The sequence below is a fragment of the Larimichthys crocea genome, chromosome X (assembly GCF_000972845.2).
Source record: "Larimichthys crocea isolate SSNF chromosome X, L_crocea_2.0, whole genome shotgun sequence".
NCBI classification, from domain to species: Eukaryota; Metazoa; Chordata; class Actinopteri; family Sciaenidae; genus Larimichthys; species Larimichthys crocea.
The window spans coordinates 3133441-3150956 of NC_040020.1; the positions used below are offsets into that span (position 1 = coordinate 3133441).

The 17516-nt window shown below is 40.2% G+C and overlaps 1 protein-coding gene across 2 annotated transcripts in view; it reads right to left on the bottom strand.

Moving 5' to 3' along the window:
* fbxo41 (F-box protein 41) overlaps positions 1-10384 on the bottom strand; it is a 51011-nt gene extending 40627 nt beyond the window's left edge. Inside the window, exon 1 of one of the 2 annotated variants that reach the window (XM_019255336.2) lies at positions 10255-10384. The gene's annotated coding sequence lies outside the window, so the exon portion shown is untranslated. The other variant, XM_027283085.1, reaches the window with a different exon arrangement.
* Positions 10385-17516: the final 7132 nt, after the last annotated feature.

A 17516-nucleotide genomic window follows, 5' to 3' on the forward strand; every position in this document is an offset into this window, starting at 1 on the left:
GGTAAAGTTTGTGGCACTATACACGTATCATCACATTTTATTAGAGATCTGGACTGCTGTTACATAATATTTGTTCTAATAAAGGTCTTGTAGCCTTGACCATTTCTAGGAGTTTGTTCGTAGAAACCTAAAGCTCTGCTGAACTCATCATGTTTAGAGTTTCCCAACCCAATAAAACGAAGATCCCGACTCTCAAGCACTGCTGAGTATTGAACATACCTCATCCAACAAATCACAACTGCTCACACATGTTCTGCATATCAAATGCAGCCCATGTAGTAGAATGGGCACAGTCTGTGTTCCAGCATGGACCATTTGGACTCTACAGCTGTGGCGTTGTTCAACAATCCAAGACTGAAGCCTAAACCAGAACAGACTCTCCCACAGAACTTTCTACAACGGTGATTAATGAGAGAAGAAGTGGGCACAGACATTGGTGCACGGTGTAATCACAAATCACAGATGCAGGCCGTTCTTCACAAAGGGCTCATACGCTGGAAATCCCCAGAAGTCACAGAGACTGTTATTAGACGTCTGGTGAGGCTGGATCAGGGAGTGTACTGGCAAGCCGTGCCCACTTATTAAAGGAGGAGTATCTCGCAGATGCAGTCACTACACTGCAGACAGCAGGCGTTCCCATCTGCTTAAAATTACTGAGTGAGGTATTTAACCAGGCAGGAAACGGAAGGAAGTGAGGCTGTTCGGTAGCCACATGTCATATCCTGCCGATGGAGCTCAGAGGAGACAGAAGACTGTCTTTAATGTTTTATTGTGATTGGTCCATAGTGGACATTGTGGAGAGCGATGGCCTTCAGCATCAGGAGATCTTAGTGACACACAAACACACAGAAAGCATCTATAATAACAGCAGCTATCACTCACAGTGTAACCAGCAGTTACTGTGGTTTTATACTGACAGGCACATCAGAAGACACTATTTTGTGTCTTTTCCCACATTGCATGCATACTTTCTATTATAAGAAACATATTCTGGGTGGTCCTCATCATGAGAAGACTGTGCATGGTGCTCTTATGCAGCAAGAAGTGACAAATTATTCGATGCATGAAATCATGCAAAAAGAAAACATCTTTTAGAAACACAACAATTCGGTTATGGAGCTTGGTCAGACGTCAAATTGACACCATGAGCTAGAGCTGAGGCTTAGAATTATTTCATCATTGATTCGTCTTTTGAATATTTTATACTTGCTTCACGACGCCTGCACAAAAACTTCCAGTCGAAGTGACATCTCCTTGTTTTGTCTGACCACCTCTGCTTCAAAAGTTGTGTATTATCCTTCTGTCGACCAACTAAATCACTTAACTGACTGCGAGCCAGTTCAGGAAGACAACTCGAGCTCCACTGCACATCCACAATCATCCAAACTCAAACACACCCTCCTAATTCAGCGGTCTAATTAAGCTGCAAAAATGTCCCATCCCTCCCTCTGCTCTGCCAACGCCATTACTGCCGATGCTGCATCAGCATCGCTGACTGTTCTCCAGCCCCAGCACCCACCTGCAGGCTCCAGGGGGTTTGAGATATTTGCTCATCACTCCTCCATATCTCTATGTGTGGGGAGTGATGAGGCCGAAAACCTAAATGCCAAACTCTAACTGTATTCTGCTGCTGCGATGAAATATCCCAATCATTAGTTGTCTTGACTGAACTAACAACATCTTTATAGTTGAGCAACAGGCTGCCAAAGGGAAGACGAATCACAAACACCTGAGACAATTACAAAATCGATAAAAACATTCAGATGAGAGATGTGAAAAATGGAAAAATGTTTAGTTTAAAGATAAGACGGACGATGCAAAGTAAGTTATTCATCAACAGGAAAAGTTTAAATACAAGACAGAAGGTGACAGATGAGACAGAAAACACGTGGCTTACATCATGTAAAAATCAAAATACAACAACCAATCAACAAACCAGCTGTCCCATCTGCATCCAGGATACAGTGATCTCTGCCAGCCGACAAGCTGTGTGACTTCACACCATCCAGACATACAAGAAGTCCTTTAAGTGAAGGCAGTTATAAACTCTGAGTGCTTCTTTGTCTCTTCTACACCGATCAGCAGCACATCTGCCACAATCCTGAGGCCACATTTTGTGTCGCGGCACTGTTTTGGGATGCAATCGTGCAAAGAGAGGCTCTAATAATGATTCTCTACAGAGGAGACACCTGGTCCTAATGGCAAAATATCAGAGTGGCTTAACATTGAGTATTTAATATTTGACTGTCTCTAAAGAGCTCTTATGCACTGTTATATTACAATATATTAACTGTCTTTAGTTGTCCCTGACTTCTGTAAGTCAATGGCTTATGGTAATAAACAGGCATTTCCCCAAGGGGTCAAATTAAGTTATATTATTATTATTCTGCTTCATACTGCTATAAACCACATTCTTGAGTGACACGACAGGCCATTAGAAATATCACCCTAATTGGCTGTTTTATTTCTGTTTCTTGAGTAACCCTAATGTACAGACTTAATAGAATGCTACTTTTTAAAGGCTCTCTGCTGGCAGCCAATCCCATTTTCATCATCTGTCAATCCCATACGAGCCTCCAGACGGTCAAACAAGGCATTAGAGTCAGTCGAACATGAAACAGAACATGGGCTTCAATTTAATCACGGTTCTTTACATCAAGGTCAAGAGGGAGAGTGAAGGTACCAGGACTAAAAGGCTCTTTGCGGTTTGCGTCAGGGCAGTAACCTGAAGTCAAAGATCTACAGTGGTTGCCAACTTCTATAGTCCATTTCTATCGCACAGAAAAAAAAGCGGTTTCCGAACATAAAGTCAGGAGGGAGTCACAGGAGAATATTCTCAAATAGACAGAGAGAATAAAAAAGGTAAAGAAAGGTGATGACAAAGAGCAAGAGTCGAGAGGAAGACAGGCAGCGGGAGCAGAGGTGTGGGCGTGAATAGGACAGATAGAGACAGTAAAAGTGTTTCACAGATGGGGAGGGGTGCACAGATACAGTGAAGTGCTACAAGTAAGTAAGTTTTACAAATCAGAAAGAAGTCAGCTATGGCCAAGAAAACCTTTGCACCATAGACAACATAAATATGGACGTTGTATCCACGATGTCACCCATAGGTAAGAGCTGTTTTGAAGCTCAGAGTGTGGTTTAGCAGTCCTGCCTCCGCCGCCTCCCGTCTTTTCTCATAATCAACAAAGACCGAGCTGAGGCGATCTGAATGAAGCCTGGGTGCTCAAACAAGCCATCTGTAACAGCATCCACCTGTCAATCATAGCATATACGCTCTTAATCCTGCATAACTTTAAGCCTTAATATAATTTAAAAAGGGGAGTTCTCTAAAACGTCATCTTCAGTACAGTTGTCACGAACAGGAAAATTAGCTATAGACAACAAAACAGTTTTTTGTACCAGGCTGTAAACATGTTTATTCCAGCTGTGAAGTTTAACATTTTAACATGGGGACTTATGGAGACGTTCTGTAGCCAGCCTCATGCGGACATTCAAGGAACTGCAGATTTTTGGCACTTCAGCATTAGCTTCACTTTACAGCCATGGAGGTTTGCCACACATGCAAGGATTCACGCTTTCACACTAATCATCAGTATGTGGCAGTAATGTGCTAAGAAGTGTAGTGATGCATCAACAAAGGAAAGGAAGAAGAAGAGTGCCAGCAAGCAGACAAAGCAAGTAAAAAAATGAATGCATGAATGTTTGATGAGGATGGAAATGCACTCACATTTATTAGACCTGAAGGATTCACACAAAGCGTTTAGGCGAGTAAGCATGAATGTAAACATAACTTTCTTTGTTGGTAAAAAAAAAAACCTCCATTTAACTTTGAGTGGACATTTTACGAGTTTAAAGTACATTTTACCTTCATTTTAAGGAAACAAAATGAGTTACTGAGCATATATGGGATTAGTTTTGACACTAGAAATGAGAAAGATGCTGGTTTCCAGGTTCTGTCCATGGCTATAGGCCAGCACTTTGCATGGTGGCTCCAATGCTGATCGTGTGTGCGTGGGTGAATGAGAGGCACATCGTAAAAGCGCATTTACCATTTGATTACACCCATCGCCCCGGCCCTAATCAAGAATGAATAAGCACTAAATCACAGTTTTCCGACATAAATTATTGATATATTGATATAAAGTGTTACTAAGATCCTGCATCAGCCTTCAGAGTCAGAGAAGTGTTGTGGCACAGCTGGAAACATCTCTCAAGTTAATGTAAAGGCTGGCCCGTACTCTCCCTGTCCGTATGTTCCCGCGTCTTTTAATCTGAAGCACTGCGGGTATACGACCACTGCCATGGTCACACAGCAGCATTTAAGCAGTCTTAATTAGGAGGTATGGGATGCTCCATTACACCTCTGCATACAAATACCGTGATTGTTCCCGCTGTGCCGCTGTGTCCAGCACGGCAGCATTTTATCTGCTGAAGAGTAGAGAGGCTAACACTTGTAACATCTGCTTCAAGCCACTACCTTTCCAGATCCATGATACTAGATGTTTTAATATTTCACCCCAACACTCGCTGCAAGCTCAAACATCCCAGCGGGGGATCCCTTTCTGATTCACACTACCCAAGGTTACTCGCTTTTGAAGTATCTTTCTACTTTAGTCCAGTCTTCTTCTTCTTCTTTAAGTCTTATTAAAAGTTTTTCTTACGCTCCCCATGTCAAAAAAATGTAAAGTAAGTAACCTACAGGCTATCTGCCTCTCTATATTCTTGAATCTACTTAATCATTTGGCATTTTTTGAATCATTTATAAGATCCAAGCTAAAAATAAATAAATAAAAATGTAACTTAAATGTAGTTTAAATGTTCTCCTTTCCTTGGTATTGTGCTTACAAATCTACAGATAGCTTTGTCGAGTTTTCACATTTCAAGGAAAAACAAGGCTCCAACATCATCCGGATCAGCTGACATCACCATAGGCACAATAAAAAATAACCCCAGTTGCAATAATAACTTATTCATATCAAACCCCTTACATTATCTGTGTGAAAACACTGTGGCCTGTGCTGCAGTCATTGCGACAGAATTCTTAAACTCTGCACCATGCGCATAAAAACATCAGCCGGCCCTCAGGGTGCTACAAAAAAGTTCAGCTCTAAAAAAAAAAAAAAAGGAAGAACACCAACTGATCAGATTGGTCTGAATTCATTTAGGAAATAATAAAATGTCACTCAACTTTCACACTATAGTTCAGTACAACCAGAGCTCTATCTGACATTCGGGGTGAAAGTTATTCCTGTGCTGTCTGATAAAGACTTTGCTTTGCTCGGAGGTGTGAGGAGCAGAGTGAGTCAAGGTGTATCACGCCGGTCATGGCAGTCCTCCGCAAAGCTTCACCCAGAGATGCTGCGGCACTGAACTCCAACTAGAAGTTAGCAGTGCGCCACTGTACTGTACTGTACATAACACCGGAGGTGCCAAAACTGTAAGAGAGGTGTGACACGAGCATCAACCTACACTTCGACAATGGAGCGGTTTTCACTGCTGGTATTTCTCATGTGTAAAATGTGCTCCTCCCACACCCACGGTATAATTTTAATAGTTAATGTCATCGTAAAAACTGAACGTCCAGATACATAAAGAGAAAAGTGATGTGACAGCAGCCGGCATGGACGAGAATCCTTCAGAGCTCTGACTGTGGACAGGCTGACTCCTTTATAAATTGAACTGGAGGTTTAGTGAAAGCTTCTCCTATATGAGCATGTCAAGGTGTGATAGTCCTGAGTAAGCCAAGACTCTCTTGTAGTCTTGACATCTTTTAAGATTCTGCCCCTGGAAGCGCTGTAACCTCAAACTTGCTAGCCAAGCAATATTAAAAAAAAACACCCCAGATCAGCTGTTTGGGTCAGAAAGCTGCACGATCAGAATGAAATCAAACTTTATATCTCTAAAGATTCATAGATGGTGTCTGATCCAGTTGGAAGTTTTAGGGTTAGTGCCAAAGGGAAATACCGTCCAAAGGCAATGTAAAGCAGTGAAAATATTCTTAATATAGCATACGCTTCAACGAGTATTGATTTTTTTTTAAGGTGGGCCTATTTTATATGGCTAAATACATTTTCCTGCTGACCCTGTCCACAGCAGATCATCGGTCTGCTACTGTGCCGGGATCTCTGTCTGCTTTTCCAAACTGGAGACGCACAAGTACCTCATGCAGACCCCACTTCAACCCAAACTATCACAACAAAACAAGCCATGTAACACTGAAATTATTGCCAGTTGCAGCCCTTATTAAAAGTATAATAGCTTTAATTGATGTTCTAATGACCATGTATCAGGTGTTAATGTGAAAGGAGTCACTCTTTACTGTTTTTTGTTCCTTCTCGCAACTCGCATAGCGTAAAAAAACACGCCGTACAACACCACAAAACAGCAGACAAACACAGTTAGTGACTATCTGGTGAACACAGAGACAGAAAGTTATGTCAGGAGTTGGTAGAGACCAAAAACAGAGCAAAAAGAAAAAAAAAAAGTCAAGTACTGTACTTTTGCTTCTGTCGTTTTCGCAGTGACTTAATGAACACACAGAGAAAGGAGGAGAATATGTAACTGCCATGCATTTTTAAATTTGGTGACCTCAGCATCAATGAAACAGTATTAAGCCTCTGGGGTTCGAGCAGTCGCCCACGATTACAAAAGCAATTGGCCATTAATAGGACCCCAGAGGGTTAACATTCAGATGACAGAAGTGAGACTGAACACAACAAGAAAGCGAGGCTGGGGTACGGATAAAGAGATTGATAGACTTCCACAAACGTGAGCTGACGGACTGACTCGTTCTCCGGCTCACCACTGTCTGCTATTGATCCGAACGGCTGTTCACAGAAACAATTATCCTCGAGTATACATACATCAGCAACGCACACTAACAGCACTGATTACTGCCGTACGCCAGCAAGCTTGTACGCTTACATTACGGGTCCATTGCTGATCAAACGAATGGATCTAACAGTTTCCTGAACAGGTAATGAGATCCATTAATAAGTCATACAGAGTTGTTAGTGGCATTGGCTGTGCAGGGATGCCGCTCATTTACGCTCACGTATTTGTCACCTCAGTCAAGGAATTTCTTCAATTAGAGCCAGATAGGATATCTCGAGTCCTCTTAAAAGAACGGGATAAGATTCTTCCGTGCATACATTAAGCTCTCTGTGGGAGGCTAAACAAGACTGGGGATGTAGCTTCTATAGAGGACGTCTGTGGGAAATGATGCAGGAAATGGCCTCTGTGATTTGTGGCCGCATTTTGACTGTCTCTGAGGTCCTCTTATACTCATTAATCCTGAGCCTGCGTTGGCATGGTGTTCAAGTTTCTAGTGGAGAAATGAGAGAATCAGTGCAGATTAAATATTTTCTATTTCAGCCAGGCGGACGTGTGGAACTCCGCCTAACAAGACTCCAAATGAGAGAGAGCATTTAATAAAATATGATAGCCTGTCAATCTTAAAGCATTTGTAACGGTTTAAAAACAATAAAGAAATATTACATGAGTGCACTTTGCACATTAGGCTCAGTATTTTTCAGTCTTTGGCCATCACAAGCTGTCAGAAAAGTTTAAATGCCCTGAAGCCACGACGAGAATCATGAGCCTGATCCTTGATTTCTAAAAAAGGGATGGTCGGATGAACACCATTTTACTACAACAATAACAGAACGGCCCAGAGACGCCTGAGTCAGCTGTGCACGGTCGCACACAAAACACACACAGTCTTGTTATGACAAAAGTGAATACCGAGACGACGTCGTAAAATTAATGATTAGCTGAAGGGAAAAAACAGTCTGATCACAAGAGTACTGACACTTAGGGCATGAAACTAGATAACGATAATATCAGTTTAAAATTAGACACAAAACTGAAAAGCAGTCAGAGGAGAGAGTGCTTTTCTTTGTAGGATAAGTCTGGTGATATAAATGATATACACAGACAGACAGAAAAAGTAACCTGCAGCTATATTGTATGTTTGAATAATAAAAGAGTTGTTGCATTAAAATCAAGGAAAAACCCAAACCCTTCCTTCTCTGCTACATCACTTTAGACTTTGGACTGAAAGAAGACATTTCTGAAAAGTTATTTACAAAAATAAATAATCAGTAAATGTACAAAATAACCTGCAGGTTAATCATTAAGAAATCTTGAGTTGCAGCCTTGATTTTGTCATTGTAAACAAACTCTATAAAGGTACCAGAACATCCATGATCCTACTCGACAGCACTGATTTGATTCAGCAATAACCGATATCACAAGTACCCTCAGTTTAAAACAATAAAGGCTCAGCCACACCGACTGTTTCTGTCACTTACAGTCAACCAAGTATCATGAGTTAAGAGTTAACAACAACAAGGCAGCATCACACCGTCTGCTCCACGACATAATCTGCATAAGAGTCGTCTCAATTTCCTTCTTCACTTTTACCAAAACTGCAAAACAAACAAACAAAAGAAACGTGATGTGATTTTATATATCCAGTGTTGTGAAATGTAATTCATTATAATTTTGAAACCATGATTTTTTTTCCCCTCAAAGTATAATCACACCGTCCAAATCTATAATCATAGCACCTCACAGCAGCTATTTAAAGGAAATTACTGAGCAGAGCAAGTCAGAGCCAGATTAAGGAAAGTTTGAAGGAGCAAGCAAACGCATTGTTTGTTTTGGTGTTTTCAAAATGATAGAATATCAACACGACTTATCCTTTCAACGTGTGGTGAGTGTCTTAACAAAGCAGGACATGCACTTAAATACCAGCAAGGTTATGTGAATGTTTAGCGTCTTAATTGATTGATAACATCCTGACAGACGGATCAGCGTCCGTGTCTGATTTATGAACACATGCAGAGACACGGACATAAAAACAACAGAGACGCTCAGAATGAAGACATGTAAAGACAACTTTCCTTTGTGTCCCAAAACGGCACAAATACAATATTGTAAACAGACAGAAGATGTTGTGGGATCATGGGTAATGAATATGGGATTCGGTATCACACAGACGTGCATGCTGAATGAAAACACACACACACACACTAGTGGAGGAACTAGTAGGAACATCCCATGCTAAACACTGCACAGTACACAGGTTCATCCTCACGTGCGATAATTTAGGAAACCATCTGCTTGCAGTGATATTTACATGAAAACTGCAGGTGTGCAGTCGCAGAATCTGGTCCTGGATCAGTGATTGAAGAAGCCGTGAGGTCTGCACACAGGCATGTTGTATACTGCTGCAGTGCAGATACACAATCCAGGTTGAAAACATCCCATCAAGCATGTTTTCTGCTTTTTACAACTTTTGATTTCTACAAAACACAAGCACAATACAAGGCCCACACTGACTCTCTGTCACATTTCTAATGCACTGTAGTCACATGACAGTTTCCCCAAAAACTCCAGCAGCAGCAGCAGCAGCAGCACTGGCTGTTTGGGAGCAAAATATGAAGCAGCACCAGGAGAGTTTGAGACGTCCCGTGGGAATATTACCACACAGCCATGACTCAAATGGGACGCTTCTTTCTGCTCAGACAAACACACATTTGCATGAAGGGTCCAGTCTGCGAACGCTGCAAGAATATATTAACAAATCCATGCAATGTCATGCAAGAATTATACACGAAATAATGCCACTTACACACACTATACAAAGCGAGACATTTAACTTGCATTGGAGCACATCTAAACACAGCGAGAAGCAGGTACAATCCGGACACATCCAGGACAAACAGGCCGGTCAAAGTCTCCTGATGCAGGCGCTCTCGATTGACAAGCGTTTTGCACATCCAGCGCTAGAATTAAAATAAAAAAATAAATAAAAATAAAAACATGACTACTAATCCTCATATCTGCAGCGCACATGGATCAATCGCACGCAGCATATCATGTGGGTGTGGACGAGCGGCATCACCAAATGTCATCATGGAGCAATAAAACGCCACGGTACCGACTTAAAAACGGAACAAACGGGGCCCGGTGTCAGGTTTGATTCAGCCCGGTGCTGATGGCAGCAGCTGTGCCTCTCTCCCTGGACAGAGCCGGCATGTACCCCGATTTTTTTTTTTTTTTTTTATCCTCCTGTTTTCACAGCAAGCTGGACCGGACTCCCCGACGTTGCATAAATGTGTTGCACAGGAGCAGCAATGAAGCCATCATTGCAAACACACACACACACACACACATACACACGCGTATATTAAACATGCACAAGGCGACGCAAATGAGATCGAAAGAAATGTGCGTGTCACTCACCTCGCAATCTTATTCCCATTTTGTGTGCGTGTGTGTGTGTGTGTGTGTGTCAAACCAAGGAACCGCACGAGCCTTGACTGACGTCACGCAGCCTCTCTCTGCAGCAGGCCTGCAGAGGACGACCAGGAGAGAGAGAGAGAGAGGGAGAGGAGGGAGGAAGGAAGGAAGGAAGGAGGAGAGGAGACAATGCTTAAAAAGATGCAAAAACATAAATCATAAGAAAAAAACACACACACATCCCTCCCATCTTTCTGGTGATACCTGAGAGCAGAGGCTGACAGACAGCACACACACATAACACAAGAGGAGGGACACACACAGGCTTTTGCATGTCTCATTCATTCAACCCAACAAGATGAGTTTTGTGATGCTGCCAGCTGCTGCTCTGCTCTGTGAATTCACTGACATCATCACCCATGTGTCATATTATAGCTTTTTTTTTTTTTTTTTTTTTTTTTTTTTTTACTTTAGCATCCTGTCAATCATCCAACCAAAGCTTGATACAAAAGTGTGTGGGGGAGGGACTTGAGGAGTCATGCAGTACATGAGCTGCCAGCTGGAGGGCCTCAGGAAAACTGAATGTAGACTTTAAGATGTTTCATTATTTGCTGCGATGTGTGATCCATTCAAAGTTTGCATATAGTGTAGTGGTTAGGTCGCTGGCTTCCTCCCACAGTCCAAAGGCGTGCAGATTAATTAGTGATTATAGGAGGACTAATAGGTTAATTGGTCTGTAGGTGTGAATGGTCGTTTGTTTCTGTGTGTAAACCGCTGACTTGTCCAGGATGTATCCGGCCTCTCGTCCAGTGTTTCACTGACATCTGGGATCGGCTCCAACCCCCCCACAACCCTGATAAAGATAAGTGGTGACTGAAAATGAATGGAATGGATAGAATAGTCAGAGACTGGACTGTACAGTAAGTAGTCCATGAACTCCACCTGGTTTGACCAGTCTGATCGTGCGATGGGCCACCACACATTTCTCATCATCTCATCATTAAACAGTTCTGAGACCCGTATTACTTTATTTTCAGTTTTGTTTATCTCACATAGTGTATTTTCCTTAGTGTGAGTATGCTATGTGCACTGTATTTCATGGAAAACCCAATATCAAATCTTTGCCCTGGGCCCCTAAACTGGTTAGTCCAGCAATGGTTTCACTGAAAAGTGAATATCTTTGGGTTTTGGACTGTCGGTCATGTCCATCACTATTTTCAGCCTTTTCATAGACCAAACGATTAATGGAATCAAGAAGTCAAGTCAAGAGAGCTGAAAGTTAGTTGCAGCAGTTTTTAAAGACTGATACATCTCAGCAGGGTCACGGCGGGCTGGAGCCGATCCCAGCTGGCATTGGGTGAGAGGACACCGTGGACAAGTCACCAGTTCATCGCAGGGCTGACACATAAAGACAAACAACCATTCACTTCACATCAGATTCACACCTACGGGCAATTTAGAGTCACTAGTTCACCTGCATGTCTTTGGACTGTGGGAGGAAGCCGGAGTAACTGGAAAGAGCCCAGGCAGACACAGGGAGGGTTCAAATCAGGAAACTTCTTCCAGTGAGGTGACAGTGCTACCTACAGCACCACCATGACCCCCAAATTATTAAATTAAATGATTACATTATTGCATTACTTAAATTTAGACAAATGAATTTTTATCCACAAGAAATCTCTCAAATAATGAGCTTTGAAACAGGATTTAGACGATCGTGTACAGAGATATGATTTGCAGACAATATATTTTCAGTTTTTACAGAATAATTTGGGTGGCTAGTCAAACTTTTTTTTATGTAGTTGGAGTTGCATTGTAGACTTTACTATTGATATTAATATTTCTAAAATCCTGGCTATATATATCTAATATGGACAAGAAATGACCACGAAGTATCTAAAACACAGATCTATTCAAAATGTAAAAGAATTGGTTATTGAATTATGTTTACAGGCACCTATTTTGTTTATTTTAAAATCACTTTTCCTAATATAATTATCAATCTTGTACTCATAAGAACCACAAAACATTTGTCATATATGTTATCAGCAGCATGCATTTGTTTGCGGGTCCTCGACTTCTTAAAGCTTGAGAACAATGTGGATCTTTGTATGCGCGGTGTTAGCGTCAGGAGAACTCATCATTATGTTAAGTTACAATGTGGTGACAGAAAATAAAAGCAAACTACACAAAACTACAAAAGCTGCTCCCCGTGATTCAGTCTGCAGCTGATGTGTTGGGCCCATGTGTCACAGCCCGGGGATATTTTCTGCACCAGTGATTAAAAATAGTCATGTATTTACAGCAACTAGTGTTTGCCTTTGTCATGTATATTACGTCATATGTCACTTTCAATTTAATTTCCATGCTGCTCATGTGTGATAGAAATTTAATCCTCGGTTTAGACGGTTCTTCACACCTAGGTGTCGCTGAAGTGATGCTACATTTAGGATTCCCAGTAAAGCAACCAGCCTCCCGATTACTTTAATATATGATGTGTGTGTGCCTGCAAGACAAACTGAGTTACTGTTTCAATCTGTAATTTCAATCAGTGTGAACATTTTTACACAATGAAACAACATGTTACACCAAAACAATATATATATATATATATATATATTGTTGTACACAAAGACATACATTTGTCCACTCAAATGAACATACAATGTGTGGATGAGTATATGTTATTTGAGGAGTATATAAGTAGCAGGAGTCTGAAGATTTGCAACATTTACACTGATACTAGATTACATATCCTCATATGTATCCCCAGGAAGTCACATCACATCAACTTCTTTATGATGTATTAATGTCTGAATTCATTTAAAATTGAGTTAGGAGACATTAAATGCCTCTTTATATTGTAAAACATTCAGCTTTAACAAGATGAAGCTGGAGATCTCCGAGGCGAGTGAACAGTATGAGGTTTAATTTTATCGTGGCGCATAAATTCAGCCAAAACTGGGAAGTGTGTGTGCATGTGTGTGTGTGTGCACATATATGTGTGTATGTGTGTGAAAGAGAGAGTTTGTAGGAGCCCCAGAAATCCCATTTAGGAGCTCAAGCACCACTTACTGGTCAAAGACCAGAAGTACACCATGTACAGCCTGCCATTTGAAAATACTGTATTTGTACATATCTCAATTCATCAAGTGAATATATCATCAGTCAACACTTCCCATGTCACCACATTTACTAAAATGAATAACGCGTCCTGCCAGCACTCTGCAAAGTTCTTGCTTGATGTGATGAATCTGGGAAAATTTGATTTGTTTAAGATTAATTACCGTCTTTTAAACGCACAGCTGTTTGTTAGAAAGCACTTCTTGTTCCTTAGCACATTTCTTTAGATTCTGTTTGTGAGCCGACATCAGATTTGTTGTAAGAGGCACAAAAATCATCATACAGGACAAATCCATCACCAGTCATGTAAAAACTCTTTGCATCATTACCACTGAAACACATGACAAGATTCCAGTTTTCAACATAAAAATGACAGAAATACAATGAAGTACAAGTTGTCAACAGACAGAAAAGCCTCTTTTTATTGTGGCTCTACATCAGGATGCCAAATGAGCTGATCAGAAAGAAGCTTTTTATTTTTCAGACGCAGTCTAAAGTCCTTCTTCTGCTGTGATGTCTAAAATGTCCAAACTCTTTTTTTGAAGCTGCAATTAAAAAGTGTAAGGGAGAATTCATTTAGTCCACTCAACTTTAGATTATTCCGAGCGAGTACACAGAACATTAAGGTGTCAAATGGGCCATAATTCATCACACTCTTGCGACTGTCAAATTATTCATGCCAAATGTCAACATTTCGCTCACTAATTCTCTCTGTAAAACTTGGGCAAGATAAAAAAGATACAGTCTGTGCTTTATGGCCAAACGAGGAATTCATTTCACTGCCATAAATACAATACTATATAATAATAATAATAGAGAGGGAATGCAGATTTATTCTTTGTTCTTCAAACACGCACACACAAATGACAGAATCAGAATCCAACCTTTGGCATGTTGAAAATCCATACCGATATATATGAACAGATATCAAATATCAAATGTTTATTTGTGATCTTAACGTCAGGTTAGAGGGTCAGTGATCCTCTTAGTGTCCACATAGCTTTGACTAACATCACTGCTGCACATATTAATAAGGATTTTAATTGAATTAACAAAGATTAGACATATGAGGTTTGTTAGATGTGTTTTGTTACTACACCTGCTGTCATCAAACCAATACCTGCAAACACCACGAATCTCTTTCAGTGCTTTTTTAGTCATTGTTTTGTTAATTTGAAATGTAATTGTAAAACACTTGTTGCGATCAAGCCTACTCCGGTGACGGTAAGAGGACTCTTCATGGATGCTAAGTGACGAATATGCAGCAATATAAGTGGTGATCTTCATATATACCATTAATATTTAAATAGACATATATATATATGTGTGTGTGTGTGTGTGGTCGCGCGTGTGTGTGTGTGTGTATCATGTTGTATTATATTTTCGTGCATTTCACAGTAACAGCTGACACCTTTAGAAGAAAATATAACCCCTTTTATAATTAAAAGAAGAAAAAAAAAGAAGTTAAAAAAAAATAAATCCAAACCTGTTACATCAATCTCTACCCCTCTACGCCCTCTACATGCCGCACTCATCCAGTCATGACAGGGAAAGACTGACACACAAAAGCTTAAAAACTCTCTCCCTCAGGAGATTTTGATAGGATGAATATGATGCTGGGCCGTTTTCTCATTCTCACGTCAAAAACCGTGGCAAATTTAGACCGAACACCTTTATCCATCCCTCCTTATTCATATTTATGAGAAGTGACTGACAAACTCATTGTCTGGTAATTACAGTGTGGTGAACCTTCATTGTCTTTAGATTGGTAGAGACTGAGACATGCTGTGCTTTGGCTTGCTGCACTAATGCAAACCTCTTCCATGTAGATATTATTAGTCACTGTTTGCTTAGCAACCACAACACATGTCTGACATTTTTGTACAATGAAAATGTTTTGCCCAGAGTTTATTTTATTTTGGCTGCGGGGATTTATAAAAAGGGTGAAAAGGAGAAGAGGACTGAAAGGACATAGGCGAGGTTTTATCAGTGTTATTGTTATTGTTGTTATGTGTGACGCTCTACATCACACATTACGTAAGTTATTTGACACTTTATATTTTTGAGTGATGTCAACGTCAGATGTGAAATCACTGGAAGACGCTGACATCTAGAAGCATCTGTGCTTATCACATGTTGAATTCATCATAAAGAAAGACCTGTAAGTCTATTTTTGGCACAATATTTACCCCCCACAAAGGTAGTTATTATTATATTCTCAAAAGAAATGAGCCTGTTTATCTGACGTGAAGATCAGTTCAATATAAAATATCATGTTAGGCTAAATGACCCACTCTTAAACGCATCAATAAGCCATGGCTTTATGATGTAGCAACAACAATATGAAGAAGAAATGAGAGGAAGAAAGCAGTTAAAGCGTTGAACAGCAGGGGGCACCAGTAATATGCATGGATTAACTGATTTTATCAGTAACTGAGAGAAATATTACTGCACTTTTAAGGATCAAATCAAATATTAGAAATGTCTGTAATTGTTTTTGTCTTTATGGATGATTGTTGCCTTGTTAAGGCTCAAAGAATGATTAGATTTGTCTGCTATCAAATCTTCTGTGAACACTCAAAAATCTCACAAAGCTCCCTACTCACTGAACACCCACAGTGCAAAATGAACCTGTGCACAAAATTCTCAAAGGGACGAGGAATTCTCGCTACATCACTACAAGTCAAATGGGCTTTGGCCGTCTGTTAACACTCGCAGGGTAACAATAATAGTACAACAGGCAAGCCTGTGGGAGCTCGGCTAATATCAATATATCATCTCAAGTGCCAATTATACTCATTAAAGGGATAAAATGTGATGAAACTGCAGGGTTAAATCATTATCGCATTCCATGCACAACAATGCAACTCATCTGTAAGTGCACAGCAGTCCAGCTATGAAAATAAGAGAGTGTGTGAGTGTGTGTGTGTGTGTGTGCACAGATACTGTGGCGAGAGGCTAAATAACAGGTAAATATAAAAACATTTGGACATCACTTGAAGATGTATTCAAGTAATTTTGGCAAACGGTGCTGCTATTACAGTTGGTGCTTAACAAATTTATCAGCGTTCTGCAGAAACAACAAAGCCAGCTACTGAGGAATTATTATCTCATTCCTCCACTTATAACAAATGTATGTTTTTTTCAATGTTGTGGTTTGTTGTGGTATTGTTCCTAAATACTGCAGACAGCACTAGCTTTCATTTCAATGAAATATCAAAACTGGAAATAGATGTTTTATTGGCTGACTGTTTGTCCAATTAAGATGCAATACACGGCTAAACATGAGCAAATCAGTGGAGTTCTGTGTTTTTTTTTTAGACTAACATGCATGCTGATACACCTACACACGTGGAAATAAATGCATTATTCATCATTTTATAGACCTTACATTTAACTGACTAGTATAATTTCTGCAGGATATCTGCAGAAAAAATTTGAAAAACAGACAGACATTTAATACAATTCTTCATTTGTGCTGCCATTTCAATCTGTGCAATGTACAACACATGCAGATCTGTGCAGAGCGGAGTATCTAGAGTATATTAATCTTGAAAACTGAGATCTATTGATAGCCAGAGGCTTTTGTGTTGCAGGCGACTCACTGTATGTATTGCTGGAAATGATTTCTGAATGGAAACAGATCTTGCTGACTGCAAATGCATTAATGTCCCAATATAGTAATACACGGGTCTTATAGCAAAACCTCATGTATCACAATGACAACGATTATCCAGATCTCTGCATTCTTAGCTTGAGCCATGGATGTTGCCATAGTAACATGAGTATGTCTTATCAAGTACGGCCCTTGTGATTTTTCACTGCAACTTATTTAGGCTGTTCACTGTAGGTATGACAACAGGCTATTGAGTTGTTGCATTCATTTCCATGTTAATGGAGTTAACAGCCATTGTGTGTTAGCTTAACCTTTGATCCTGCCTTGTCAAATTGTTGTCAGCTAATATTAAATTAGACTCGTGATAGAGGCTTTTTATGTAAATGATGTGAAACGCTTCAAAACTATAAATAGGCATAATTCAGCTGAGAGCTAATATGATGGTCGGTGTGATATCAAAACATTGTTGCTGCGCTTTAATGATCAGATGGTGAAAAAGCCATTTGTGATGCAGGATTATTCAGAG